The sequence below is a fragment of the Camelus dromedarius genome, chromosome 16, assembly GCF_036321535.1.
Source record: "Camelus dromedarius isolate mCamDro1 chromosome 16, mCamDro1.pat, whole genome shotgun sequence".
In the NCBI taxonomy this organism is placed as follows: Eukaryota; Metazoa; Chordata; class Mammalia; order Artiodactyla; family Camelidae; genus Camelus; species Camelus dromedarius.
Genome location: NC_087451.1, coordinates 28511610 through 28525731, shown reverse-complemented (window position 1 = coordinate 28525731; position 14122 = coordinate 28511610). Strand labels below are relative to the sequence as shown.

The 14122-nt window shown below is 59.1% G+C and overlaps 1 protein-coding gene across 6 annotated transcripts in view; it reads left to right on the top strand.

Annotated features, from left to right (window-relative positions):
• The window catches only part of RPTOR (regulatory associated protein of MTOR complex 1), a 235351-nt gene that overhangs the window by 86865 nt on the left and 134364 nt on the right, over nt 1-14122 (top strand). Inside the window, exon 1 of one of the 6 annotated variants that reach the window (XM_064495405.1) lies at nt 5480-5768. The exons of 4 other annotated variants lie outside the window; for them this stretch is intronic. The gene's annotated coding sequence lies outside the window, so the exon portion shown is untranslated. Of the gene's footprint in view, nt 1-5479; nt 5769-13769; nt 14038-14122 lie in introns of those variants that run through there. One more of the 6 variants, XM_064495404.1, reaches the window with a different exon arrangement.

Here is a 14122-nt window from a genome sequence, read left to right as displayed (position 1 = left end):
TTACGTCCCCGCCAGCGGCGTGTGGAATGCCAATGGCGGAGGGCCCCGTGGTGCTGCCTGACGCCCGCTCTTGTGTGCAGCCTGCCGGGTGAGCGCCGTCCCCTCGTTTCCATTCTAAGTGAGGCTGAGCACTTTTGTGTATTTACGGGCCACCTCCTTACCTTTAGCTGTGAATTATCTGTTCAATCCTTTTGCCCGTTTTTCTCCCAGGCTTTGCCTTATTTCCATAATTTAGAACTTCCCGGGTAGCCTGTAAGTTCCCAGCCGCCTCTGACTGCCGAATCCCTTCCAGCGGTGAGGGTGGGACAGTCACAGAGTCACCTGGGGGACAGGGCAGGCGGCCCCCACGGGGAGCACGCTCATCCTCTCCGGGAAGAACTTCCCAGGTACCGGGATGGTTGCCCTTGGGGAGGGAGGGCGTGGGCAGGACCCTGCCGGGGCGTCGTGGGAGGGGCAGCCTCCCGGCTCTGCCAGGGCCCCCGGGCCGCCCGGGGCTGCTGGTTTCCGAGGTTCCGTGCCTCGAGATGAAGGACGGGGGGGGTGTGCCTCTGAGAGCGTGGTCGGACTCCAGGCCAGCCCTGGACGGCCGCAGACTCGGCCCGGGAGCGGCGTCTGGGAGGTGGCTCGTCCCTCCCCGTCCCGTGCGGCTCTCCCCTCCTGCGAGTGGCCCTTTTGCTGCGGGAAATGGAGAGAAGAGCTCTGCTCCGTCTTCCCCCCGAGCCGTCTGCACAGTCGCGATTTCTCTGCAGTGAGTCTGTGTCCCGGAAAGCGCGGCTCCCGGGAAGGCGGGAAGGAGTGTCTGTCCGGGAGACGCGTGTCCCCGGCCGGCGCGCTTCTGCAGGGTGGCTGTGGGGCTGAGTGGGGAGCCCCCGCCCGGCAGGAGGGGTCTGAGCCCGTCTACTTCGGACCCTTAAATGTGATTTATTTTAAATCTCACCTGTGACTTGTCTTAATGGGAACCTTTGCAGCGGAGGCTGCGAGGGTGAAAGTCACGGAGCTCGGGGAGCAGGCCGTGCCTCGTGAGCGCGGACGCCAGCTCCCGCTCCTTCGCGCGGGGGGGGCGGGGCGGGGCCTGTGTGGGTGGGGCTCCGGGCCCTCCGCCCCGCCCCCCTGCGCGTCCCTGCGGCCGCGCTTCTCTGCGCGGGGGAGGGGTGTGCGGACTGGACGCCGCGCGGCCTCGGGGCTGCGTGCGAGGCGTGTGTGGGCTAGTTCCGGCTGCCTCGTGTTCTGAACATTCCTTCACTGGAATGAAGTGATAGCCTCAGTGCAGCGTTTAAGTTTTAAAATGTAAAATGAAGGAGGTTAACAGCGAATTCTGAAGCTCGGAACTGGGGTTTGCACCGTGTCCGGTGCCCCCACGTCCACGGCAGCTGGCGGCCTCGGTCCAGGCTGGGGGGGACACCACACCCTTCCCGCGGCCCCACCTGCGTCCTGCCAGCAGGGCTCGCCCTCCGCCTGGCAGCCGTCGGGGCCCAGTGAGTGCTGCTTGATGGAGCAGACGGGTAGTCTAGGTCAGGTCAGGTTTGCTACGTCTTCATTCTTCGTTAGTTTTTAGTTCTGTCTTGTATTTGAGAGTCTTAATTTTACGGAACATCATCGACGTCTTAGGGCTTTGCTGACGTACGTGTAGGAGCACTGTTCGCTCGCCCGCACCCGCTCCACGCTGCGTGGCCGCACGGGCGTGGAGTCAGTGTCCGTGCTGTGGGGGTGCAGGGACTTAGGGAGTCAGGGCCCGACGTCGGAGGACCGATGTGTGCTGAAGGTACCGTTCAGGGTGAGGGCTTCAACCGTCTTGGCCAGTTACTCAGCCTTCCTGGGTCTCCCCGTGTACGTGTGTTATCAAACTTCGGTTTGCCTTTCTCCTGCGAATCTGTCCATGGCCGGCAGAAGGGCCTGGAAGGCAGAGGAAAATGGCCTCCTCCCCGACAGCCTCTCTGGTGGGGCAGGCGAGCTCTGCTGGAGGGTGAAGGGCGTGAAGGCAGCCCGCGCTGCTCCCCGCCGTGCCCCTTGTCCCTCTGTCCCTGCTCCTGGGACAGATGTACCTCTGCAGAGACTGTGGCCTCTCGCCAGCCAAGGGCTGCAGCCCGGCTGGGGAGCGGCTGCCTGGTCCACACAGAGGCCCTCGTGGGCTGGCGCTGGCCCTGGGCGGCCTGGGGTGCGGGCCGGCAGCCAGCCCACACGGCTCTGAGGGACTGCAGATAGTTAGGTGCTAGCAAGGACACGACTGCCTGAAAATGTTGCTTCAGGTGTTTCTTAACATCTGTCTGATGATCTCATGTTTGCGGCCTTAGTTTCCGTGCAGCCCTTTGAGGCGAGCAGGACACCTTCACGGGCCGGTCGGTACACTCCTCACCCCAAACAGCAGAGACTGGCCAGCCGCATCTGTGTTCCCCGCAGCAGCCACTCCTAGAGAAGCTTTGCACGACGGTGTTTACTCACAGAAACCTGGTCTGCGCGGCCGGGAGGGCGCTGGCCTTGCGTGGGGGCCCCGGTCACTGTGCCCCCACATCTGGTCTCCCCTGGGTCCTTCCGGCCTCTGATGCGCAGGACGGGGCTTTGGCCTCCTCGCCCAAGTCTGGCCTCTGGGGCGGGACTGTGCGTGCTTTTCTGATGCAGACGGAGGGGATGATGTGGCCGAGTGTCCTGTCAGCTCCAGAGGTTACCCAGGGAGAGGGACCCGCCGCACACGCAGCTCCTGGCTCTCCTCAGGCAGCTGTGGAATGTGACGCACCCATGGCAACTGGTGGTGGGAGTCTGCACTGAATCAGAGGCGGCTGGATGAACCTTCCACCGTTATTGTGCCTTCTTGTTGTGTATAAAGCTTGAGAGGGTTTTCTGAGACAGAGCAGTATCTGAGCTACATCTATGAAACGTTCCTTCCCAGACGTGTTACTCTTTCAGATTATTGGTACGTGTGTCTTATGTGCTAACAGCACATTTAGGTTTTTCACCTGTCTGGGCACCTTCTTTAAATGTCTGGCCAACATGCTTCATGTAAGCAAATTTTCACCAAAAAACAACCAATTTTGAGTTTACCATTAAGTTATGTGTAAGAATAATTCTAAGAAAGTTCTCTTTAATCAAGGGAACACTTTGAAATGCTTTTCACATGTTTGTCTCTGTTTGTTTTTGTGGCTTATTCATTTATTAGTTTTAAGACTTTTTATTATGGAAAGTGCCGACCTCTTCCCATTGCCCGTCTTCAGCAGCGATCCGCCTGTCCCCGGTCCTCCTTCAGCTGTGCCCCCCTCTCCCCCCAGCCCCCCGGCTTATTGTGAAGCAGATCCCAGACATCATGTAGTCTCATCTGCAAACGTTTCAGTGTGTCTCAGAGGTAATTAGGACTTTAAAAACCACACTCACACAGAGTGTATTTGAATCAGGACATAAGCAAGGCGACTACATTGTGGTTGGCGGGTCTAACCCTGTTAACCCACAGAATTAACATAACGCCGCCCGCACCCCCGTCCTGCTCCGGCCGTCCTGTGTCTGTCTCTTCCTGCAGTTTACTGGTTGAGGAAAGCAGCTCACGCCCTGAAGAGTTCCTTGAGGTCTGGGTTTTGCCAGCCCCCTACCCCTGCCCCCGCCCCCAGTCTGGGCCAGGCTTGCCCAGTGGAGGGGTGTTCGGCACAAACTGTGGATGCTGGTGTGCATGGTGACGGCGCCTTCTGTCTGTGAAGTTTGCGGTCCTCGATCGCTTCCCGGCCCCGCGCGTTAGAGGCTGTCGAAGGCACCGTGACTGTTTCTCCTCGTCGTCTGCTAGCTGGTGTGTCTGTGGAGCGGAGCTCCCTCATCGGTTACTGGGGTTGCCTGGAGCACAGTTCACGTCGGAAAGCCAGTGTGAGCACTGGGGTTCCCTTCCCCCTTTCACAGCCGCGAGTGGGCTTCCCCGAGGGCAACCAGCAGGGGGCGTGAAAGCTGGTTGCACTTGTTGATCGTTGATGCTCGTGTCGTCTTGTCTTCGGCAGAGGGAGCCTCCTCCGGTGGCTCCCGGGTCTTCTCGACACAGGTGTGGTGGCCTCGGTCACTCGTTCCCTGTCCAGAACGACAGGTCAGGGAGTTCTCACTCCTGCGGTACCTCCTCTGCTCCAGGCCCGGGATCAGCCGCTTTCCAAGGAGCTCTGCTTTCCTGTGGTGGGAACTGGTGTTTAGAGAGCTTAACCCGAGCCTGGGGTGCTCACTGCTCATGCTCATTCTCGCGCTCCCTCTGTGTTTTGACGGTAGAGTGTGTTACGAGCTCTTAACTGCAGCCCTAGGACTGCAGGGTTTTGTTCATCCCCTGGGTCTTAGCTGTGTGGCCTCTCCCACCCCAAACATCCAGACTCTTGGTGGACACCAGCGCGAGCGTCGCTTCTACCCCAGCTTACGCTCTGCACTGAAGGCCGTGCCAGCACCGCGCATACCGCTGCTGGGAGCTGTGCCCGGGGGTATGCAGCTCTTCCTGCTGCCAGGGCAGAGCCGCACGGAGAGCTCTTCTGCCCTGGCCCTGCGCCCCTGGACGCACGGGTACCTTCATTTGTCTCATTTTACTCACGGCTTATAAGGAACTGCTTTAAACATTTTTTAAATTTTGCTTTTAGTTATGTAAAATCTTTCATGGATGCAAAGTCTGATAAACAAAACAACGTATATTCAAAGAAGTGTGGCTTCTGCTCCCGCCCCCTTCCTTCTGCGCGTGGCGTGTAAACATTCCAGCAGACACACACGTGTGTACGTGTGCAGTCACACCCACACGCACATTTGTTGTCCTCTTCCTTGGATAAGTGGTAGTAATACACGTTTTTCTCCACTTTGCTTTTTTTCACTTGATTAGAATCTGTGTGTCCTCATTAGAATCAGAATTTCATTTTTTCCTCTAAAGCAGGTTTTCTCAAACCCAGCACTACTGACACTTTGGGCCACATACTTTATCTTTGTAACAGTAATGTCCCTACGTCTGTGAGGATAGTTGTGGGATGTTGGCAGCTCCCCTGGCATTTACTCCTCAGGTGCCAGTAGACCCCCCACCCCATCCCACCCCACACGCTGTGTGAACCCAGCCTGTCTGCAGACCTCACTGAATGTGCCGCTGGGGAGGCAGCGGGTGTGCAGAATTTCTCCCTGATGAGAAGAGCGTTTCTCATGTCCGCTGGGGGGGATTCTAGACCCATCTGCGGAGACCACAGGAGCCCTTAATTCAGAAGTGGATTCAGACCCCACCCACCTGACATGGCTTCTGTGTTTGGACTGTGAGCACGGAGCCAGCCCCCTGGCTCCCTCCTGCCTCTCCCACAGAGTAAGAGGGGAGGACGGAAGTACTGTTACTGAGTAACATGCATGGGAAGAGGCACTGATTCCACGTGAGACTGCCCTTCATGGGACGGTGCGTGTTGGAGGCATCAGGCGTGACTTTGCCCTTGTGCGGGGGCCCCGCCCTCGGTGCTGGCGTCCACCACTTCCTCCCCGCAGGCGTCCGTCGGTAGGGCCACTCTCCCTCCGCAGGGGGCGCCAGTCAGGCTGCGCTGCTGGCTGGGGAAGCAGGCCAGGGCATTCTGCCCCGGGGCTGTGGAAGTGTCCAGACTGGTGTTCCAGAAAACCTCCCGTGGGGCTGACGAGCACCAGCCCAGGCAGGAGACTCCTTCCCCGCCGGGTGTGGAGGCCCCGGCGCCTGCAGCTCACCACGGGTGCCCCTGAGGCTCCTGCTGCTCCTCGGCTCAGCCTGCACCGAGAGGGTCATCTTCAGCACTAAGAGAAATCGACTGAGGTTTCTCTGAACAGTAAATAGACAGGTCAGTGAGAATGCAGCTGTGGCAGTTGGAGGTTGGAGTTTACAGCCGTGGACCAGGTGGAGGTGGACTCGGGCAGACCGGCTCCCCTGCTGGGGTGGGCCCTGGGGCGGCGCCATCGGGGGCCTGACTCGGGAGGACTCAGGAGGCAGGAGGCAGTGAGCGCGTCCTCGGGAGTCGCTCGGGTGCCCGTCTCTCTGCGTGGTGCGGGCTTGGTTCACGGCGGTGGGCACCTAGCAGGTGCTCTGCAGGCCCGGTTGGGCAGCTGTTTAACAAATGCCCGTTTCCGACCCCACGTGCGGCCTCCTCCCGCCACTGGGGGCTGCTTTATTCCCGTGTTCACTCTGCTACTGGCAAAGGTAACATTTGCGGGCTGTTTCTGGAAGCCCTCTGCAGAGGCACAGAGCCTGGTGCAGACTGGAGTGCCCTGTCCCTGCGTCCAGCAGGCGCTCTGATCCTTGTGCCCAGGCCCCGGTCCCGCGCCACTCCGTCTGCTGCACACACCTCACTGGCTCTGAGTGCTCCTTCTCTGCCCGCGGGAAGCTTAGTAAATACGAATGTTTACTGACCTTGCTTGGAGGCCGTCCAGCTTTCACGGAAGGGGGCAGTGGGGTTTTTCAGTGCTGACATGGAATTGTTTGGAAAAATCAGTCACGGTGAGTGGTTTAGGCCGGGTCCCCCAGGCGGTTCTTGGCTTTGCTGCTCAGTCAAGGCAGGCGTTTGGGGTCGGGCTGGGCTTCAACCCTTCTTGAGGGGAAAGGCTTCCTGTTAGTGGGGTGTCAGAGCCCAGAGACCATGCGGGAGCCAGTCAGGGCCAGCACGCAGGGACGCCTCTTCTGTCCTGCTTCCTGATCGCCTCTGGTCTGTGACAACTCAAGGAAGCTCACTGTCAGTCTCAGATCTCCATGAATGTCCTCAGGCTGTCTGGCTTCGACGTGAGCCCTGCTACACACCTGCTGTGTGACCTGGTAGTAGTTACTGAACCTCTCTGTGCCTCAGCCCCCTACCTGTAAGGCAATCCTGCTTTACCTGGTGGTTGGGACAGTGGCCGGTACGTGCAGTGTGAGTTCCGATCTCTGTCCTCGCCTCCCCTCAGTCTCGTGACTCACGCCTTCTCCTGTGGTCCCCACACCTGCGCAGCAGGCAGGAGTATTTTAGCTGTTTTGTAGGGATTGAGGATTGAGGTTAGGTTTGGTTCGTGAGCTTTCCCAGCTCGAACAGCTGATGAATCACTGATGGGGTGAAGCCAGGCCCTCCATCTCGGGACCCCAACCCTTGTGAGGGGCAGGGCTCAGCGGCGGGCACCCCTGACTCGCTCCTGGGCAGCTCACCTCCAGTATCGAGAGGGGAAAGGTTAGCACAGGGGAGACTGCACCCCGGGGGAAGGAGCCAGCGCAGAGCGGTCACCTGGATGGATGCAGGGGAGGGGAGGGGGTCCAGGAGGACGCCACATCTCCCTGGAGGCCTCACTGAAACTTGGCTTGCTTGCAGCCTGTCTCTCTTGCAGGTGGGACGCGGCGTTGACAGCGGCGGCATTACTGTCAGCCCCGGAAACGGACCAGAACGTGCTCGTGGGGCGGGCCGCAGTGAGGTGGGCCAGTCACTGGCCGTGGCCCAGCCAGAGCCTCCCATGAGACACCGCTGCCCTGGGTGGGTCTTGGTGGGCGTGGGCGGCGGGATCCGTGCAAATGTTGGTGTCCAGCACCAGGCTACCCGGTGAGGCAGGCAGAGCGGGTGCTGGGACAGTTTGAGCCGGAACCTCGCAGCCTGTGGCTCACGGGGAGGGGTTCTTAGAGGACAGAGCATAGGTTTTAGAAATGATTCACTGCCTGCAGTAGGAGGGGCTTGGGCTGCTGAAGCAAACGTGCGTGCCAGGCCAGACCTCTGCCGGCCGCGCGCCGGGAGTCCTTTCCCGCAGTGACGACCGCGCGGGGGAACGTCCCTTGTCTGCCAGCCACCCTCAGAGCCGGGTCCTCCTAAGAGGTCGTTTTGAATGAGACCTAATGTGATGCCTTGTGTGTCGCCTGCAGTTCCAGCAGCATATGGGGAGTGATCTGTGACTTCTGAGCTTCTAGGCTTCTTCTAAAGGTCTCCTCTTATTTCTGCAGAGCAGGTGCACTGGGTTCTGCCCGCGCCGAGTGACCAGACTCGGGCTGCGCGGGTGCAGGACCAGAGCGCAGAAGGGAGGGCGAGGCCCGGGGGCGGGCGGCGGGGCGGGGCCGGCTCCGCTCCCCAAGGGGCTCTGAGTGGCCTTCTCTTGGCGAGATGGGTTTTATTGTTCGAGACCCACGTTTTGGTGATGAGTTTGTGAGGGATCTGTTTGCATTTTAGATGAAAACTGCAGCTGTTCCCCGGGCGGGACTCTCAGAGCCACCCCGAGCCCTCAAGCCACGGGGCTCTCGGGGAGGTTTGCAGACCGAACGCTTGTTTGCACTTCAGGACCCCTGTGTTTCATTTCAACTTACAAGATGAGTGGTCGTTGTTCTTTTGTTTCTTTGTTTTTTAATTAAGAGATTTAATTAAGACTACTACATCGCTCTAACAGTCTTACAATGATAACAGCAGGAAAAAGATTACACGAGGTAGCGTCGTACTGTGAGATCGTGAGCACATCTAAACAGAAATAAAGCATGCGAGTGGGCAGGACAGTGAACGTGTCTTGCACAGCCCTGTGCCCGCGTCCTTCCTGGTAGCTGACTAGCTCTGAGGTCCGCGTGGAAGGCACGGCTCGGTCGGGACCCCCAGACGGGACGCGGAGGCTGAGGGCCAAAGGGCTGGTCCTGCCCAGGCGTGGCGGTGCTGTCGGGGCAGTGGCACCCCACTGAGAGGGAAAGCTGTGATGGGACGGAGAGACCTGGGGAGGGTGGTCTGGAGGCCTGGGGACAGCTGCAGTGTGTGTGACCCCTGATGAAGGCAGAGGTGGCACAGCGACGTGTGAAGGACGTGTCCCAGGTCCTCTGAGCAAGTCCTGGACGAATGGGAGGGACTCAGCACAGGCTGATGCCGGTGACTAAGGGAGGAGCCCAGAGGGTGGCGTGCGTGGTGCACGGCGAGGGATCCAGCCGTGGATTTGTTCTCGGGGGTGCCACCGGGAGGAGCACGTATGTGGTGGGAGAAGAGAAGGGAGGCTGAGTCACAGCCGCATCTGAGGTTGGACGGGGAGGATGGGCGGGCGGGGAGGAGGCAAGAGACCTGGGAGTGGGGAGGAGGGGACGCGGGGGGAGGGAAGTGAAGGCGGGGTGGGGACTGGCCTTCCAGAGATCCCTGGGTTCGGCCGTGAAGACCCCGCGCCTCCCGTGGGCTCAGTCTAAGCACCATAATGACAGTCAGAACAGGTTCAGAAGGTTCCAGACCAGAGCAGATCATTTAATGACGTTATCCTTCCAGGGGGCTGTCAGTGTGCCCCCGCCCCGTGAGGGAGGCAGTGTGGCCGCCGCTCCCCTCGCTGGGCCTCCGGCCAGGGGAGGAGAGAGCACATCACACACATGCCAGGCCTCCCGCCAACACTTAACCTGTCACTTTCCCTCTTCTCTCAACGTTTTCGAGGGGAAAGGCCCCCGGTCTGCGGCCAGGCACCTGGCGGACACGCCGTTGCTTCTGGGCCCCTTGTCTTGGGGCTGCCCTCTCACGCAGCGGTGGGCCTGGGGGGCACGCCTCTGCCGGTGCCCAGGTGAAGCCGCGTCTCTGCCCTGCGGGCGGTTGTGCTCCCACTGCCTCGGGTCTGACAGGGACTCTGCTCTCGGGAGGTCACCTGGCCGCCGAGGAGAGGCCATGAGGGATAGCGTCAGTGCATCTCCCTCCGCTGCTCGGGCCGGACCCTCTGGGCGTTTCCTCCGGCGTCGGTCCCGAGATCATGCTGAGCAGCAGACTGCCTGCGGGGACCTGGGCGCTGCAGCCAGACGCTGGCTTCACCCTTCACCGCCCTGCTCCATCCCGGGGAGCGGAACTTCAGCAAGTCTCAAAATAAGTAAAAATAGAAGCTTGAAATCTCAGATATAACAGCTTTTTTTTTTTTTTTTTTTTTTTTTTTGTGAAAAGCTCGTTGGGCTTTGCAGCCCCTGGTAGGAAGTGTTTGTTTATTCGTTTGTGCACGAGTGTTCAGTGAGCACCCGCTCTGGGTCGGGCATCGCGCTCCCCGCAGGGTGCCGGGGAAGCAGGGACCCCGTGACCTCACCTTCACGCGCCTAGTCAGGGCAGGAGGGAGGGGAGGCAGGGAAGACAGGTGAGTAACAAGCAGGTGCCGTCGTGGGTCACAGATGCTGTGCTGGGGCATCTGGAGGCGCTTGGGAGCGCTGGCATAAAAGCGGGGGAGCCAGCCCAGCTCCTGGAGGGGGCGTCTGAGAGCGGGTTCCCGGGGAGTGACGTTCAACCTGATACTTGAAGATGGCAGAGAAAGTATCCGGACAAGACCTGGTGTCGGGGGCGGAGGAGGAGCGGCAAGAGGGCCTGGCGAGGGCTAGAAGGTAGGTGAGGACATAACAGGGCAACAGGCTGGGAAGATCCTTTCTTGTAAGACTCACAGAGGCTTAGAGTCAAGGATGGAGATCTCGCAGGGACTTACGGGCCATTGTGAAAAGTTTGCAAGGTCAGTGGGAAGCCGTCAGAAGGTTTTCAGCAAGTGAGACATTGACTTTTGGAGAATGGATTTGGGTAGAGCAAAACGATGCTGGCAGATCAGCTGGGAGGTTGTAGTAATCTGAGAAATAGACGATGGTGGTGATGGTGGTGATGGCAGTGGTGGTGATGTGGTGATGATGGTGATGACAAGGATGGTGGTGATGATGACAAGGATGGTGGTGACGATGACAAGGTGGTAACGATGACAAGGATGATGGTGATGATGGTGACAATGACAAGGATGATGATGACAAGGATGGTGGTGATGGTGTGATGGTGACGATGACAAGGATGGTGACGATGACAAGGATGGCGGTGATGGTGACGATGACAAGGATGGTGGTGATGGTGGTGACGATGACAAGGATGGTGGTGATGATGATGTGGTGATGACAATGTTAGATGGTGGTGGTGATGGCAGCGGCTTGGTAGTGATAGTGGGTATGGAAAGGGTTATAGCGGCAAGAAGTGGCTTTTAGGGATGTCGGCAGAAAGCCCCTGAGCCGCCAGGGCCCTGGATCCTTCTCATGTGGGACCACCACCAAAGACGGGTATCCTTTGAGCAGACCGACCTTCCTCTGTCTAGCATTTCCCCGCAAGTCCTTGCTTCCTACTTGGGAAGGAGAAGGATGGGGTGAAATGTTTGCAGGACCCCAGACCAGAGGCAGAACTGGCCCAAATTCTAACATCATGTTTGTTCCTCCTGGACAGTTCTGAGAAAATCTCTCAGGCGTTTCTGTTTCTTGAATCTGAACTTCACGTGTTACTCACAGCCGTAGAAGGATGGAAGGATGGAAACAGTGTTACTCGTGAGGTCCTAGTCAGGTGGCACGCAGTAATCTGCGTCTGAAACCCAGGAGAAGCACAGGCGGGGCTGTGGCCGCTGCCCCGGGTTTCCTTGTTACAGGGTTCTGTCGGGAGGAGACCCACCGAGCAGAGGCCCTGCTCCTCCTCCAGTGCTGTCTCCAACCTGCTGCAAGCACGGCCACAGCGCCCATGTGGCTTCACCGGACCACGGAGGGCCAGCTCAGCCACGGAGTGGAGCCCCTCCTGCGGCCACGCCATCCAGCCCCTGGCATCGGTCCTTGCGCGAGGGGGCCGCATCCACGGGGGCTGCAGCCTGACTGCAGCAGCCCTGCGTGGGCCTGCAGAGCATGTGGAGTTACTAGCAGGTGTCGCTCTGGGGCGGGAGACCACCACGAGAAGGTGATGTGATGATGGGCCCTCTCCCCTCGTAGAGCCGAGGGCCAGTCTGTCTGCGCCCCTTCCTTCCATGGTTCTCTCCTCTGCCCTTCCCTGGAATCCCCACACTTGTGTTTTATTACATCTTGAGATTGGGACTTAGAGTAGCATTGCTTCGCACAGTCTGCAGTATCTTAGAGGTTCGCTTTGTCGTTTCGTAGGCTCAGCTGAAATTGTCACAAGTCCCCCAAACGATGAGACACTTCCTGCACCCCCGCTGCTCCCCCCGCTGGGAAGCTGTTGTCCCAGGCATTCCAGTCTTGAAACAAAACCTTAACGTGGTGTGGTGACATTTAACTTAGTGCTTCTCATTTCAAAGCCCTTAAAAATATTAATTAATTCCCGTAAACCCCAGGAGGCATATTATTAATATCCGCAGTGCCTTTCATGCTGGTCCATTAGTGTGTCCTTTCTGTGCAGTGGGTGAGAAAATGAGGCCAGATCGTTTTTGCCCCTCATGGGGGAAGACCTTGATGGAGCCGAGGTCAGAGATAGCGCGTCCCTGCCTTGACTGATGTCTCTGAGCGGCGGGGCCTCGCGAACCAGAGTACGGTTTGGGAGCACAACGCTCCTGTGTGGGGCCGATCTCGGGGGACGGTGCCTGGGCCACCTCGAAGTGGGGACTTCACGGACCTAGTTCCACGGGGTCTGCGCGTAGGAGCGCGGGCCTGAGGGAAGCTGGACGGGGTCGCTGTAAAGCCTGGGGCGCAGACGGAGCAGGGAGCACTGTCGCCTGTCCCGGAGGGGCACGCAGCGGGGTGTGGGCGCCAAGTGAGCCCTCGCCACCCGGCCTCCCGCCTGCGGCCTGGGGGAATGCGTGCAGCACAGTGTCCCTGCAGCTGAGGATCAGGAGTGCCACTTTGGGGGCCACGAGGTGGGGGGCTCCCGATGCCGGGGGGCGCAGCTCAGGGCCTTTGGCCGGTGCCTGCCCGCTGCCCTGCCGTCCTCCGCCCCTGCCTGCCTTCCATCTGGGCGCCCGAGCTGCTCCTCCATCCATGACTCCGGCCGATGCTCCGAGCATCCCTGTGCACGGGGCCCCGCCAGGCGCAGCTTCCCCATGGCTCATGGTTCTCCTTCTTAACGGTTTCCTTTAAGTGACATCATGGCTCTGGGTTGTGTGGTTTTTTTCTTTTTTTAATTTGGGTTTTTTAATATAGTTTTAGAAGTTTATCAAAGTAACAAACATATACATTATTTTTTAAAAATCAGCACGTACTCCCCACCTAGAGGTAAACTCTTAGCTGTTTTTCTGGTAACTGTGCCCATGTTTTTAATCAACATGAGTACGTTGCTTTTTACTGACTCATCAGCTTGGGCGTCTTTGTTGGCGTCCTGCTGTGGCTTTTACACGCGTCACTTCACGCCCCACCCGGTGGGGTTATGGATCTGCTCTTTTCACTTCTTTTCTAACTGGGCGTTTACCGTTGAAAGCTCTTTGAAGTGGAGCAAAGGGAGGTCAGCATGAAGCAGAGAACCTCCCGATGCCCACACGGGCCCCCCAGCCCCCGCGCCTCACCGCACGGCCGCCCCCGCACACAGGCCGTCCTGCAGCTGGCGCAGTGTCTGGTGAGGTGGCGTCGGCGTTCGTGCCTCCGCGGCTGTGGGAGCAGGCTCTCCGGAGGGCCGGGAGCTGTGCTGGGCCTGTTCTGGACTCTGTGCAGTCGCTCCCTGGCCTGAGGGTCTCTGGTCCCCGGCCCTCTCCGTTTAATTAGAGGCGTCCTGCCTCCTTCTCCAGTGTTGCGCTGTGTGTTTATTTTCCAGGCGGACTTCGGTAGCAGCTCGTGGAACTCCGTGAGGTAGCTTGTTGCGTTCACTGGGAGCGCGTGGACGTCGTTAACCTGGGGAGAGCGGCGGTCCCCAGAACGTGGGTGCCTCCTGCCCAGGCTGGGAGTGGCTCCCGCTTGTTCAGGCCTCCTTCTGTGTTTTCCACGAGAGTTTTATAAAGTTCCCTTGTTGGTGCATTTCTTGTTGAGTTTCATCATCTTTGTTGCCCTAGAAGTGGGGGCTCCTTATGGGTCCGCCCTCTAACCGTCTGCTGTGCACATGCTCATGAAGGCTGCTGGCCGCTTGCGTCCCCGCGGGGGCCTGTGAACTCGGTGTGCACGCTCTGCTCACAGCAGGGGTCCAGGCCAGGGGGGGGGGGCGGGGGGGGCGGAATGGGCGATGTGACTAAGCGGGAACCGGCCGCTGCGTCCCCCCGGGGTCGGCGTCCTAACCTCCTCTCCTTGCTTCTCTGCACAGCGTACCTTCCTGTGTTTAGGAGAGTTGCTCGTCCATGTTCCAGACAGTTCTCCCAGACAGAGCCAGTGCTTCTGAGACGTGCTCTCGATACCGCAGTGGTGCTGCCTTTTACACTGTGTTACCGCGTGGTGGGCGTGACTCATTTACCTGATGGGACCGTCAGTCGCTCTCAGTAAACATCTGTTGAGTCTGTGAATTTTCACAACCACCCTGTGAAGTAGCTGGAGAAAGCGGGGGTCACCTGTCCAGGGCCACGT